Source organism: Pinus tabuliformis, chromosome 5_2 (genome assembly GCF_031772625.1).
Source record: "Pinus tabuliformis cultivar Carrire ecotype Pingquan chromosome 5_2, CPIR1, whole genome shotgun sequence".
NCBI classification, from domain to species: Eukaryota; Viridiplantae; Streptophyta; class Pinopsida; order Pinales; family Pinaceae; genus Pinus; species Pinus tabuliformis.
This window is the reverse complement of record NC_142306.1, coordinates 524,155,380-524,171,290: the sequence shown is the minus strand read 5'-3', so window position 1 is coordinate 524,171,290 and position 15,911 is coordinate 524,155,380. Positions and strand designations below refer to the sequence as shown.

The 15,911-nt window shown below is 36.7% G+C and overlaps 1 pseudogene; it reads left to right on the top strand.

Annotated features, from left to right (window-relative positions):
* LOC149160008 (LRR receptor-like serine/threonine-protein kinase SIK1) overlaps positions 1-15,911 on the top strand; it is an 88,203-nt pseudogene that overhangs the window by 65,286 nt on the left and 7,006 nt on the right.

Below are 15,911 nucleotides of genomic sequence, written 5' to 3'. Positions count from 1 at the left end.
TATTGGGGATTTCTTGTTAAATATTTAGTGTGATTCATTTTGAAAAAAATCTTATTTATTTGCCAAGGTGGAAGTAGTTACATACGAGGACGTAAGACAGCCTAGCATTCGAGATATATTCTCCCATATTCCAGGTTAAGTTCAAAGAATATTATTTCCAATACCGATGCATATTTTAATTTTCAATTTGTATTTCCTTATCACTTTTCTTGACTAGTTAATTATTCTGGATTTATTTTTGTAATTATAGCCTCCCTTGACTATTAATTATTAGGGTTTTTACTATTTATTTTCTTTCAGTAGCAAGTGAACATGAGCCATGAACCATTATATTTTGGAAATATGGAGATGAAAAATGAAGTTTTGACAATGACCCTCTAACTATACTTTGAAATCATTATTGAATGAAACCACATTCACAAGTACGTCATGGACCTGGAATATTTCCAATAGTTTCTTGAGTGAAAAATACATTTATGTCCAACAAACTTGCAAGATTAAGACATGGAAAATCAACCAACAACTAACAATGAAAGAGACCAGCCTAGACAATTTTGAAATGGAGTTTGAATACCTTTTTTAAGTTGGAAATTACACAACATCAAGTTCTATGCTTCTTCATTTTCATGATTTCCTCATCCCACACCAATTACTAGACCTAACCTTTTCCTTTGAATTTAATCCCAAACTAGTGTTTTCTACCGCACATGTGGAAAGAACCAAAATAATTTTGTCAATTTCCACAAATGACCAAAACAGATCATTGGCACTGCTATCACAAAGTCTAGTACCTTAGTGCAAAGCCTTCGCACAGTGATAAGGCTAGTGGAATAGGGAAGTGTTACCACTATCATTAAGGAAAAATATTTCACGATTTTAGTGAAGGATGGCTCCTACACAAGGTAGTGTTCCTCAGTAGTCTCTATGGTCCCTCCAAGCAAGAAAATGAAGTTTGAGGGAACCTATCCAGTTACCAAAATTACCACTAATAGAATATAATAATCAAGGTAAGATCAATTTATTATTGAACGTCATTTCTAGGTTTGCATGTATGAGGATCCAGGGAAATTTGGAAGGCCTGATAAGTCATAAGTTAGTGCAAGAGGATCCCCAAACACTACAAAAGAAGAAAAATATATTGGTTGTTAAAAACATGCATAAAAGGTGATAAATCATAGTAGTAGAACACATTAGCTTCAACCCTTGAAACAAGTAATCATCAAGAAAAAATAGTGCTAAATAATGAGTTAAACAAGCATTTATCAATCTAGAGGTATTTGAATATTAAGATGCATAAATCATTCCTAAGTATTAGGATGTGTAGCCCTAATAGGATTGTAAACAAAATTAGAAAGACAAACTATGGCGACAAGAGTAATTTTATGTCAAATAAATGCACACTCACCAAGACATCTAGCTTTTCTATGGATGAGAAATTACGTAAATTTTTTGTAAACCCTAACCTAACCCAAAAACATAAAATAAGAACAAAATTTTAGGTTTAGGGAGAAACAAGTGCATACTCTATTTTTTGGGGCATATGAAGTCAACTAAAGACTTCCTTAAGAGGATGTAAGTATATCTAGGTTGATTTAATATTTTCTACTACAAACTCTAGAAAATCCAACTAGTACCTTACAAGCTTTCAGGACAATTCAAGGGAAGATTCTCCACTAGATGTATTCTCAAGCAAAGTAAAACTAAAAACAAAGGTAGAAACAATGTAAACTTTAAAAGGGGAACTATAAACTCAAAACAGGAACTCTCACAAAAAAACCCTGAAAAAACATGAAAAACAATGCTAAAAACGAATAGTGTGTATACTAGAATGATGTTTTTTTAGGGTCAATTTTGAACATGCTTTAAAAATGGCAGTGAAAACAATTTTGTTGTACAAAAATTATGCAAAAAATAGCATGAAAATGAAAAATGTTGATATTGGAATGACGACTTTTTTTTTAGGGTCAATTTTCAACATTTTTAAAAAATGCCAGTAAAACCAAATTTTTATGTGCAAAAACTGTGCAAAAAACACCCTCAAAACGAAAAGTGTTCATGGTGGAATAACAGGTTTTTTTCTAGGCTAAATTTTCAATGAAATATTGGTGTAAAAGATTTTATCATGAATCTGAGAAACATTAAAATTTCAAAAAAATAATGAAAACATAAAATTAAAAATAAAAACAACGAAAAAAAAAAAACAAAAAAAAGGTATAGAAAAAAAATAGCAAAATGTAAATAAAAATATATATTAAAACAAAACATAAACGTAAAAAAAAAAAGAAAAAGAAAATATCAATCATAAAAATGTAAAAAAAAAAAAAACAAAAATAACCTATAAAACATAAGAATTTTTTTTTTTTTTTTAAATATAAAGAAATAAATAATAAGAAAAATATATTTTCAAAAAATTAACATTTTTTTAATCTCGTAAACCATAAAATAAATTTGAAAAACATAAAAATAAAAATAAAAACTATAAAATAAAGTAAAAAAAGGAAAATTTTGAAAAGCATTAACAAAAACTAAAAATTCAAAAATTAAAATCAAACTAGATTAAAAAAAAAAAAAATTAACAAAAAAAAATTAAAAACTACTAAAATTAAGAATAAAAACATTTTTAAAATTCCCTAAAAATACAAAAATACGCTGAAATTTGAAAAAAAAAAACTTGAAAAACAATTAAAATTTTTAAAAATATATATATTTTCAAATAAAAAAAAAAATCAAAAAACATTTAAAAAAAAAAAAAAAAAAAAAACAATATATTTTTATTTTAAACCAAAAAAAACATTTCAAATTTTATATTAAAAATTTAAAAATTTAAAATTTTGATTTGACAATGATTTAAAAAGAAATAAAAAAACATTTAAAATAAAAAAAAAAACTTAAATATATTTTTTATTTTCTTTAAATAACATTTAAAATATTTAAAAATATATATTTTTTACAAATATATATAAAATTTAAAAAAACATTTAAAATTTAAATATATTTATTTCAAAATACAATTAACATATTTAACAAAATTTATTTTTTCTTAAAAAAAAAAAACCAATTTTATCAGCCCCAACCACAACACAACTACCCCTAGGGTCATGGCCCTGCGTGGTGGAGATGCATTGGATAGCCACTGCCCGACCGCCCATGGGGGTGGCTGGGCGGTGACTATTCAATTCTCAGAATTAGATAGCCACCATCCAGCGAGCTGTGGGGGTGCCTAGGGGGTGGCTATCCGATTCTTGGAATCAGGTAGCCACCTCCCGACCACCCCAATGGGCGATCAGGCAGTGGCTATCCGATTCTCGGAATTGCATAGCCACCACCCAACCGCCCATTAGGGTGGCCACGTAGTGGCTATCTGATTCTAAGAATTGGATAGCCACTGCTCGACCGCCTGTGGGGGTCGCCAGACGGTGGTTATCCAATTCTCAGAATCGGATAGCCACCACTCGATCGCCCGTGGGGGTGGCTGGGAGATGGCTATCCGATTCCGAGAATCGGATAGCCACCCCTTGACTGCCCGTGGGGGTGGCTATCCGATTCTTGGAATCAGATAGCTATCGCACGACCACCCGTGGGGGAGAATCGGATAGCCACCCCTTAACTGCTCGTGGGGATGGCTATCCGATTCTTGGAATCAGATAGCTATAGCCCGACCACTCGTGGGGGTGTAGCCTTAGGTGCCAGAGCTCTGTACATATATGTTTTTTAAAGTTTTAATCATAAATATATGTTCTTTAAAATTTTAAATATTTTTTATCTTTTAAAAACCGAAAATATATGATTTTTTTTAATCTAATATATATATATATATATATATATATATATATATATATATATATATATATATATATATTTTACAATTTTAAATGTTTTTAGGGTTTTTATTTTTATTTTAAAATATATATATTTTTTTAAATTTTAATTGTTTTTTTTTCTCTTTTTTTTTTTAATTTAAGTATATTTTGGTTTTTTTAGGTTTTGTTTTTATGTTTTAATCTTGATTTTAATAGTATTTTAGATTTTTATGGCCGCCTTTTTTTTAGTTTTCTATTATTTTTAATCTATTTAGTTTTTAATTTTCAATTTTAGTTTTTTGTTAATGTATTTTTTTTTTTCTATTTTAGTTACTTAATTTTATATATATATATATATATATATATATATATATATAATTACCAAATTTTTTATGGTTTAAGAGATAATTTTTTTTTTCTAACATTTTCTGTTTTTTTTTGTTTTTATATTTGCCTTTTTTATGTCAAAAAAATTTGACATAAAAATTTTAAAGTGTAAAAAAATGTGACATTTAAAAAGAATATCCACACTTAATACATTAAAAAATTTAAAGTGTCAAAAATTGTTAAATTTAGAAAATAATTATTTACATTTCATACATTAGAAAATTTAAATTCAAAAAATAGGTCTTTTAAAAAATGGGCCTGATGCAAAATCACCCCTTTTTTAAATCATCATGCAAATCACTAACATTCTAAAATGTAATGTACATAAAAAAATTTAAAGTTCCAAAAACTATGCTCTAAAAAAAATATGTGTGTTTTGCATCGCCCCTTTTCAAAATCGGGTCACTTTTTTGTTATCTCTACAAAACGAGTAATAGTATCAGTTCCCATTTCAAAGTTTACATTGTTTAGACTTTTACCCCTTTCTCATAACTTCAACTGGAGTATTGGGTTGGCATAGTGAGTACCTTTAGTTAGGTAAGGGGGTTTGTTATGAATTATGATTGTGTGGATTAAGGGATTATGCCTTGTGGATTAAAGGGATAGGGAATTTAGTCGTCACAGGTTAAGCACTTATGGGTTGTGATAATGGGGCCCCTAATCCCCTTATCACCACTATTGAGGTTCCCTTGTCAATTTGAAAAATTTGCCATGAAAAATATATTTTGGAGCAATCATTTAAACCCCCCCACCCCCCCCCGCATAATCCTCCCCACCCCCCACGAAGGTCATGAGAAAACACTTGTAGAGGAATGTGTTTAATTTTCGTGACTCTTGGGGGGTAAAAACCACCATGAAAAATATATTTAGGGGAATTCATTTAAACGCCCCCCCCCGCTCAACTCCAAAAAAAAATAGTCATGAGAAAGCACTTTTAGAGGCGGTTGTTAGAACACTCCCACCTAGTTCAATTTTCGTGACTTTCTTGGGGGTTTCAAAAAATCACCATGAAAATTATATTTATGCGAAATAATTTAAACATCCCCTCCAAAAGTCATGAGAAAACACTTTTAGAGGCTATTGTTAGAAAACCCTCGAAAAAGTTCAAATTTTCATGACTTTCAGTGGCATTTTAAAAAACCTCCCCTAAATACCTAAAAACACTTTTAGAGATGGTTTTCAAAATACCACCATAATCCAAACCACTCGTAAAGGCATTTTTTGTAGTCGTGTAGGTGCCAATGCGTGTTATGCTCTTAACCTACAAAGTAATACCCAAACACAGAATATGCGAAGAAAAGATACCCAGAGCACAGAATAGCAATGATTTTATTATTCAGAGAGAAATGTTCACAGGCCTCTTCGAGGGGGCAACCTCCAATAGAGCAGAGCTCGATTACAAAAACAAGACACGATACTCCTCGCAGGGAGTCTCTATCCTTTATATATGACTCCTACATGCAATACCACGGGCCAATACCGTGGGTTTTATTAATACCATCTATTTAGTACTACTGCCCATTTGCAACTAACTGTGGTCATGTCATTAATTACGGGTTAACCACTTACAAATATTAATATGGAATTTATTGACTCTAGACTATGACATGATCCCATGACATAAATAAGGGGGTTAGGGTGGGACCCTAACATGCCCTCCCCCTTAAAACTAGCCTTGTCCTCAAGGCTGAAGCTGCGGAAACTTCTGAAGAATAGTGGCTGGTTCCCAAGTTGCATCTTCCGGAGAGGTGTCTTTCCATTTGACGAGGACTTCCTTAATCATGCGGCCGCGCAGGTGCTTGTCCCTTGTGTCTAGAATCTGTTCAGGTTGAAGCCAGATTGACCCTTCTTCGTCCAATTCAGGTAGACTGGTTTGAACTCGGCAATTGTTCCCAATCACTTTCTTGAGGCACGATACATGGAAAACTGGGTGGATTTTTGCTATAGGTGGCGAAGCCAACTTGTAAGCCACTTCTCCAAAGCGCTGAAGTACTTGGTATGGTCCGTAGAATTTTGCAGAGAGCTTTTGACAACCCTTGTCTTTGAGTGATGTTTGCTTATATGGTTGCAGCCTCAAAAAGACCTGATCCCCTTCTTGAAATTGGCGCTCTGAGCGATGTTGGTTGGCCTGTTGCTTCATGCGGTTCTGAGCTTGATGAAGATTCTCGCGCAGATGGGCGAGCATGGTTGCGCGGTGTTGTAGGAGTTGATCCACGGCTTGTACTTTGGAGCACCCCCTGAGATAAGAAGTAGGGGAAGGTGGAAGTTGACCATAGACTGCTTCATAGGGAGTCATTTTGGTGGTGGCATGATAGTTGGTGTTATACCACCATTCAGCCAGAGGTAACCACTATACCCAAAGGTGTTGCTTTTCTGAAGTGAAACACCTAAGGTAGGTTTCTAGACATTTGTTGACGGCTTTGGTTTGACCATCTGTTTCCGGATGATATGAAGTACTGAGTTTGAGTTGAGTGCCTTGTATTATGAAGAGTTCCTGCCAAAAATTACTGGTGAAGATCGGGTCGCGGTCGGACACAATAGAAGTGGGCATGCCATGCAATTTGAAGATCTGATCCATGAAAGTTTGAGCAACCAAAGTTGGTGTAAACGGTTGGGGTAGGGCGCAGAAATGAGCATACTTCGATAGTCGGTCCACAAGCACCATGATGACTGACTTGTTCCCAGACTTTGGAAGACCTGTAATGAAATCCATGGAGACCTCCGTCCAAATTGATGCTGGAATGGGCAATGGTTGTAATGTGCCTGGTGTGTTGACGGTTTCCCCTTTGTGGCGTTGACAGACGTCACATTCTGCTACGAAAGTAAGGATGTCCTGTTTCATGCCGGTCCAAAAAAATGATCTTCTGGTGCGAGCATACGTCTTCTGAAAGCCCGAATGTCCTGCAATGGGAGATGAGTGCAATTCTGCCAAAATGCGACTTTTGAGGGTGGATGTTGGTGATATTACAACTCTGTCCTTATAGCAAAGAATATCATTCTGCCACGAGTAGCCCTTGCTGGAATTAGGATCTACCTGCAATTGAGAAATGAGTTGGGAGAGCCCGGGATGTGAAAACCATTCCCTGCGAGCCTCTTTAATCCAGTCTGGAATGGGGAGGGAAATTGCGAGCAGATTACTTTCCTCCTCAATTTGGCGCGACAATGCATCTGCTACACTGTTGTCTTTCCCTTTCTTGTAAATGATCTCATAATCATATTCCAGCATTTTGGCTAACCATTTATTTTGTTGTGGGAAAGATAGGCGTTGCTCCAAAAAATATTTAAGACTGTGATGATCTGTGCAGATTTGGAAACGTCTCCCCAACAAGTAAGGTCGCCAGGTCTCGACTGCATGTAAGATGGCCATCCCTTCTCGTAGGTAGATTGGCCCAGATTCCTCCCACTGAGTTGTTGGCTGGTGAAGGCCAATGGTCGCCCTTCCTGCATTAAGACCTCTCCAATACCTGTACCCGAAGCATCACTTTCAATGACAAAGGATTTGGTGAAGTCAGGTAGTGCTAAGACGGGAGTGGAACACATGGCGTTTTTGAGAGCGGTAAATGCCTGTTGTGCTTCCTCGTTCCAGAAGAAGGAATTTTTCTTTAGGAGTTGAGTAAGGGGCTTTGATATGCGGCCATAGTTGCGGACAAATTTACGATAATAGCCTGTGAGACCCAAAATTCCTCTCAAGCTTTTCAAGGTCTTAGGTTGAGGCCATTCTTGCATTGCCTGGATCTTTTTGGGGTCCACCTTGACACCTTCACGCCCCACAATGTGGCCCAAATACTCAACTTCTTCCATGCCAAACGAACACTTAGACATCTTGACAAATAATTTATGCTTGTGGAGTAGTTGAAAGAGTAGATCTACATGCTGAAGATGTGCCGCCCAGGTGCCACTATAGATGAGGATGTCATCGAAGAAGACAAGGACAAATTTTCTGAGATATGGTTTGAGGAGGTGATTCATAAGGCTCTGAAAAGTAGAGGGGGCATTACAGAGACCAAATGGCATGACCAGGAACTCATAATGGCCTTCATGAGTTCTGAAAGCCGTCTTGGGAATGTCGACTTCCTTCATGCGAATTTGGTGGTAGCCTGAGTGAAGATCCAACTTAGTGAAGAATTGAGCCCCATTGAGTTCGTCCTGCAAATCGTCAACCATCGGGATGGGAAATTTATCTTTGACTGTCAACTTATTGAGGGCCCTGAAGTCGGGACACATCCGCCACTCCCCATCTTTCTTGAGGACCATGACCACTGGGGATGAATAAGGACTAATGCTGGGACGAATGACACCTGCTTCCAACAATTCCTTGATGATTTTTTCTATTTCATTCTTTTGGGTGAACGGATATCTGTATTGCCACACATTTCGGGGTTGGGCCCCTGGAACCAATGTGATGCTATGATCATGTTCTCCTCGCGAGGGTGGAAGCTCATGAGGCTTGTCAAAGACCGTCCGATGTTTATTTAAAATCTGTTGCATCTCAGGATGAATTGGCAGAGACATGGTGTCGACTACCTGGATGGCATTAAATTGAGCTACCACTCCATGATGGCCCTTTTTTAACAATTTTTCCATCCTATGCGAGCTGATGATAGAGGGGGCTCCCGCTAGTAGTCCACGGAGGGTATGTGTGGAGTTGTTCTGCTTAAAACTCATATATAACTCCTAGAAATCCATTGTGATTGGCCCAAGAGTGCGAAGCCATTCCGCGCCTAGGACAATGTCACGACCCCCCATGTGTATTGCAAACATGTGGGTTTTCAACTGATAATCCCCCATTTGAAGTTTGACATTTTCACAGCGACCTTCACATTTCATTGTGCCCCCATCTGCAATTTGAACTTGGAAGTTAGAAACTGCCCGGACAAAGCAATGTGCTGCTTCAGCGATCTTTTGATGGATGAAATTATGGGTACTTCCACTATCAATCAAGACTACTACTGGGCGATGTTTAAGAAAACCCCTGATTTTGAGAGTTTGAGGGGAAGAAATTCCTGCCAATGCATTTAGCGAAATAATTGGTTCATCAGATACAATCTCCTTTCGGTTATCTTCTTCGATCGCCTCCGGTTCCTCAAGTGGTGGATCTTCCTCGGTGGAGCTGTAGTCAGTGGCATCTATTTGAAAAAACTTGGGCTCCTTGCATTTATGACCCGGGGAATATTTTTCATCACAGCAGTAACATAGTCCTTGCTTCCTTCTTTCGGCCATTTCCGCAGGTGACACCTTTTGAGTCTTAAGTGTCTAAGTCGTGTTGGGAGCCTGTGGGGGACTACCTTTAGCGGGGAAGTTGGGGCGGCTGGATTGGGCTGTTAATGCACGTTCCACCTTACGAGCTACCTGGTAAGCCTCTGTCCACGTGGGAGGGTGGTGGAGTAGAACCTGAGATTTGATGGCTTCTTTAAGACCACTGATAAAGCATTCCATGTAGAACTCATCTGTGAGACCCTTAGTGCAGAAGGCTAAGGCTTCAAAAGCAGTAATATATTCCTCCACTGTACCCGTCTGTCGGAGCTTAGTGAGACGCCCCAAAAAAGAGTCTTCCTGTTCAAAGCGATTTCGAAGAGCTTTGGCAAATTGGGCCCAATTCTGAAAATGTCCATTGCAACGCTGATGCCATTCCCCCCATTGCCATCGTTCATTGTCCAAGTACATGGTGCCCACCATAACCTTAGTCCCCTCATCTATGATATGATTCAATTTGAAATACTTCTCCATTTGTGCTAGCCATGCAGACGTGTGAGAACCGTCAAATTTATGCATATCCAACTTGGGAGGTCGCTGACTGGGTGGTGGATGGGTGTGCCAGACATGAGGAGAGTCGCTAGACTCACCCTCATGGTATTCATGGCCATTATACGCCTCCTCGTGGGCTAGCTCCTTGCCCTTCGAGAGTGCATTCTGTATCTGGATACTTATTCCTTTAATCTCATGTTGGATTTCGTTCACCGCAAATTGGATGGAGTTCACATGGTCTTCAATTTTGTCTATCCTTTCATTGGCCATCGCTTGAGCGCGAGTTTCTACCATACACCAACCTGATGAAAAATTGGGACCGCCTAAAAATTTTTACTAAGAAATTGAATGGTACCACCTTGCTCAGCTCGTCGTCCTGATTCTGATGGGCTAGATCACCAATAAGCGCCCCGGAAGATCTCAGACCTTTTTTTTTTTTGGAAAACTCCTAACGGAGTTTTACTCCTTCCTGATCAATACTGCAGTCGCCAAATCCTCAAAATGTCAATGCCACCAAAAGTCCTCCGAAAAGTCTATCCAGGTAAAGGAACCCTTCACAACTACTCCAATCTGGTGGATCTGAGAGATCTGAATGGTGGAACAACTGCTGCTGCTGATCTGATGGAGCTGCCGGACTGATGTCTGCTGCTGCTGCACTTCTTTGCACCCGCTGATCTGGAATAGATGATGTGTGATCCCCCGATAGAAAGAGAACTATGGTCTTGAGGAGTGTTAGGTGCTACAGATCGCAATATACATAAGGGTCTGACAGTAGTACTCGGCCCAATGTTTCAGGGTGCTAACTAAGGAGGATCGACCGTACCCTTAGCCGTACAACCCGACTACCCTATCGTATGGGCGAGTAATCTCTCCGAGTGTTGTTCTCGGTGTACTGTAGCTACAAGACGGCCGAAGGTTTATCTATGGCGAGGTTTTAAGGGAGCCTAGGGGGCTTCCTATATACCCAGAGGGTACGTGGAAGACAGTCCGTGCGCGGTTCTGTCTAATGCGCTACTACTCGAAGGGGTACCCACAGGGGTTACAAGGGAGTCCAACAGACGTGACCACCTCTTGTATTTCCTGCGTTCATGCCTCCCCAAATCCACAGGTTTATGTGCTTAATGACAGATCCCGTGGTTTAAAGACGCCGGAACACGTCTGTAGCCAAAAAAAAAAATTTGCTAAAAATTGGAGATCCCACCGAGCCCTGGAAAGTGCTCTAATACCACTTGTTATGCTCTTAACCTGCAAAGTAATACCCAAACACATAATATGCGAAGAAAAGCTACCCAGAGCACAGAATAGCAATGATTTTATTATTCAGAGAGAAATGTTCACAGGCCTCTTCGAGGGGGCAACCTCCAATAGAGCAAAGCTCGATTACAAAAACAAGACACGATACTCCTCGCAGGGAGTCTCTATCCTTTATATATGACTCCTACATGCAATACCACGGGCCAATACCGTGGGTTTTATTAATACCATCTATTTAATACTACTGCCCATTTGTAGCTAATTGTGGTCCCGTCATTAATTGCGGGTTAACCACTTACAAATATTAATATGGGCTTTATTGACTCTAGACTATGACGTGATCCCATGACATAAATAAGGGGGTTAGGGTGGGACCCTAACAATGCGTGCCAAGTGTTAATGCATTTTAAGTGTCAAATCTTCCTCTATTACTTATCTCTTTCTTTCCAATAATTGATCTGAAATAAATTTAATATTAAACCATGCCAAACCATTTTGACACATGCTAAAGCATACCAAGGCATCTCAATGCATGTCAGGCATGCTAAGGATTTACCAAGTGCCAACACGTGCCAAGTTCCAATGTGTTTCAAGGAGTGTTAGGCATGGTATGAAGTGGCAGGGCATGTTGAAGAGTGCTAAGGTGTGTCAGAGAGTGGCAGTGCATACCAAGGAGTGTTAGGGGGTACTAGGGAAACACAAGGGAGCACTAGGTAAAAATGCATGCAAATGAATGATTATGAGGGTGTGATAGGAAGTGTAAATGAGTGCTAGGTATACCAAGGAGGGAGTGACAAGGTATGCTAAGTAGTGGTAAGGCATGCCAGGGAATACCATAGCATGTCAAGAAGTGCAAAAGTGTGCTAGGGAGTTATGAGGTGTGCTAACATGTGCCAAATAGTGTTGAGGCATGTGTAGGGTTCTAGGGTGTGCCAACATGTGTCAATGAGTGTCAAGGAAACAAAAGGGACAACCAAGCTAAAATTCAAGGAAATTAACACTTAAGAGGGTTAATAATTCAATACTTTACCTTTTTCAAAAGGGTCATGCTAGGCACACTAATAATATGTTCCAATACATGCCAAGTGCCAATGTGTGCCAAGTTCTAATGTATGTCAATGCATGCCAATGTGTTCCAAAGCATGCTAGGGACTACAGTGCATGCCAACACATGCTAATATAGTGTTGTTTTATGCTAGGGCATGGCAACATGTGCTTGGGAGAACTAGTCATGACAAGATGTTCTAGGTATAAATATGTTCCAAGACATGTGAGGTGCCAAGGAATGTTAGTGTGTGCCAAAGCATATCAACGTGTGCCAAGAGTGTTGAGGAGGGATAGGTTTCTCTCATTAATAGAATTCAATGAGCTTGATGATGTATTAAATAATATGGTTCCTACACAAACCAGTGGAATGTCATATAAAGGGAATTTGCTAGACAATAAACCTAATAAACGTGAATCATGTGTTGACTCATGGGGAAAGTATATTCTCATTACTTGAGGGAAATGATACACACTAACTACTTCTTAACAAATTTATTGACTCTAACCACTATGGCCTTGGACACATAATGAAAAAGATTACAAAACAGTTGTCTTAAATCATTATCTTTTGACAAAAAATATACCAATGATCACATGTTGTCATAAAACACTGATTGGAAAGATCAATGATGATAGACATCTTTTGACCGTCAGTAAAAGTAACCAAAAAGGGAATTGGTGAGGGCAAAAAAAATATCTTCAGTAGAAGTGTCACCAAAGATACAAATAGTGATGGACCTTTGAAAACCACCACCAAAGGTGTCATTGAAAATGGTTTTGACGACAAATCATAAAGGATCATTAATGTATGCACTTACAACAATGGTTTTTTAAGGACACTCACCATATGCAACATTGGTGATGAACCTTAAAGGTATGTCATAGGCATGACCCTCACCAATGAAATTTTTTCTTGTAGTGTATATATATCTCTTGTTTGATGTTTTGGAAACAAATATGACTCTAACTTGAAATTGCTACAATGTAAACCTTATAGTTTTATGGTACTTATCTTGATTTTAAATGTGGATTTCTCCTTATTTAATTCATTAATTTAACATTGAACAATATGGAAAGTATAAAGAAAAATATATATTTTGAGGAGAAATATCGGAGGTGAAATCTCCCCAGTCATTCACAATCTGAAAAGTCCAGAATTGATGTATGTGAATCCATAAGTCTAATGTCTATTTGTTTTTAAACTATTTGGGTTGTCATTTAAGTTGATTATTACAATGCCAATTATATGGAGAAATTCTTCATAATCTTATGGTGTTCTTAGTTGATTTATTATGTTTTGTATGCAGTGACCTCAAAAGAAATGGTTGCTATGGCCAAATTCCTAATGATATTGGCTATTGCTCTTCTTTGAAAATCCTAGGAGTTTTTCTTTCTCATATTGTGATGGTATGATGGGTTTGGCTTCTTTCTTAATGAAGTGGATTGATTCTTCTAGGAAGGCCCCATTTCAAATGTTTATACGTCCAAACAAAACTAATAGTCAACTGCAAGTTAGTTTAAGTAGATTTGATCATATCGCAACACTCAGGATTTGGTTTAAGGTTACTATATTATTATTTTTATAAACAAATGGGTCACAATCAAGTATTATTCTAAAAAAAAATGTATTTTGATGAGATATAATAGGACTGACCAATCTATTATGTTCCTCTGAACATCTCTCTAGTGAAATTAAATAGTCATTAATCTAATAGTTTCATAGAATGCCTTGAGTTGATTTCATCTTAAATTTTCTTGTAGAGATGTATTTTATAATGATTTATATGAAGACATTCTTTTTTCAATATTGAAGTTGAAACAACTTGAACAACTGTAAGTATTGTAATGTCTTGTGGTTATTAGCTCCTGTAGAGGGTTTTTTTCAATTTGTAATTGTTTATTTATTTTGACTTGTATTAGAAAATAATGGCAGTTTCCTTAACACATAGACCAAATTTACAAGATTGTGAATAATAACAAGTTAATGGGACCTATTTCTTTGATATTGTCTCAAGTTCAAAACCTGAAGATTATGTAAGTTGGGAGTGCTACTTTGGGTTCTACTCTCTTTTCAGTTCTTTACTTGTTGAAAACGTTTATAGGATATGGAAAATATGGAGTCTAGAGATCCCATCATTAAATTATATGCTTTTGCATTTTTCTTGGGACTTAGCACATAATCAATTAGTGCACTGATGGATTAGTATCTTTGTTACAGGGATTTAAGTGATAATCATCCTACTAGAACAATTCCTCCTATGTTAGGAAATTTGAATTACACTAGAAAGTTGTAAGTTGCTTGCATACTTAAATGTTTGAATTATATCCTCCAGTTCCTTGCATTTTGAATATTACTTTAATTAATTTTCAAATTTATTTTGTTACTCTTTCCTTTATAATTCTCAAATATTTTCATAGTAATAATCTCAGAGGATCTATTCCATCAAAATTGGTGAACATGACAAAGTTGAGCTACTGGTAAGAGCTTTAAATTGCATCTATCATCATGTATACAATGCAAAAATTACAAATTAGATTTGAATTATAAGAGAATTCCCATTGGTAGTGACCAGTACATGAATATGCAAGCAGCTAAATGACAATCGGCTTATAGGGCAAATTCCTCCTGTGCTGGGAAAGTTGGAACAACTATTTGAATTGTAAGTTTATGTTTGCATGGTAGAAGAATACTCAAATCTAATTATACAATACACATCAATCATTAAATTTTGTGGATTTTTTGCTACAAGTATTTAACAATACTAGGTTGTATTTTGTTGGGATGGGAACCTTACTACAAATCATCTTGAAGGTCTAATTTTAGCAAAAATTAATTCATGCATTGCTCTTAATTACTTGTAAGTGCTATAATCTTCAAGTTTACTAGAGAAATTGTGGGATATAATCTTACTATTTGTCTAACAATATTGAGGCCATGTCTTTTCTTGACTTTTGTTGTGTAGTAATGTACATGGCAATCATTTGAATGGAACAGTTCCTTTGGAATTTTGTAAACTTGACAACCTCACATATTTGTAAATGTCTCTAAGCCATAGCCAATGTGATCGATTTATATAACATAATGAACCATTGAATTTAATAAAAGTAAATTCAAAGTGATTAACATTTTTTGTTGCGGGTTTTACAAGAAAATTGTCCTCCAACAACGTCAAGGGACCAATTTCATGGAGCTTGAACATATTATAAATGTAGACACATTGTGCATTCTTTTTATTTTATTGTCTTTATTAAGTTTTCGAGGCTTGCCATTAAAATTTCATCTAGAAACATAATTACTCTAAAGGACCAAAGGTAGAATATTCTTAAGGAATTAAGACTTCTGTGATCCATAACATTGTTTAGATAATCTTCGGCAAAATCACATAACCAATCTTTTGTCGACGCGTTTCGAACCAACCAGTGTGGTTCATCGTCAGGACAAGTTGAAGAACCGATCCGGTTTAGCTTGATTAAATAGAGTGTGCAGAGACTCCAACGGCTAATTTTGACCAAAGGTCTAAGTCAAACCACTAATTATTTTATTAATATTCCTAGAAACATAAAATCTATTATTATTAGCCTATATACTAAGAGAGTCCCTTTGTTAATTTGAGTATGAATATTATAATATTTATATAATCTATTTTTAAATATAATGGTCATGTATAATCGTTCCTA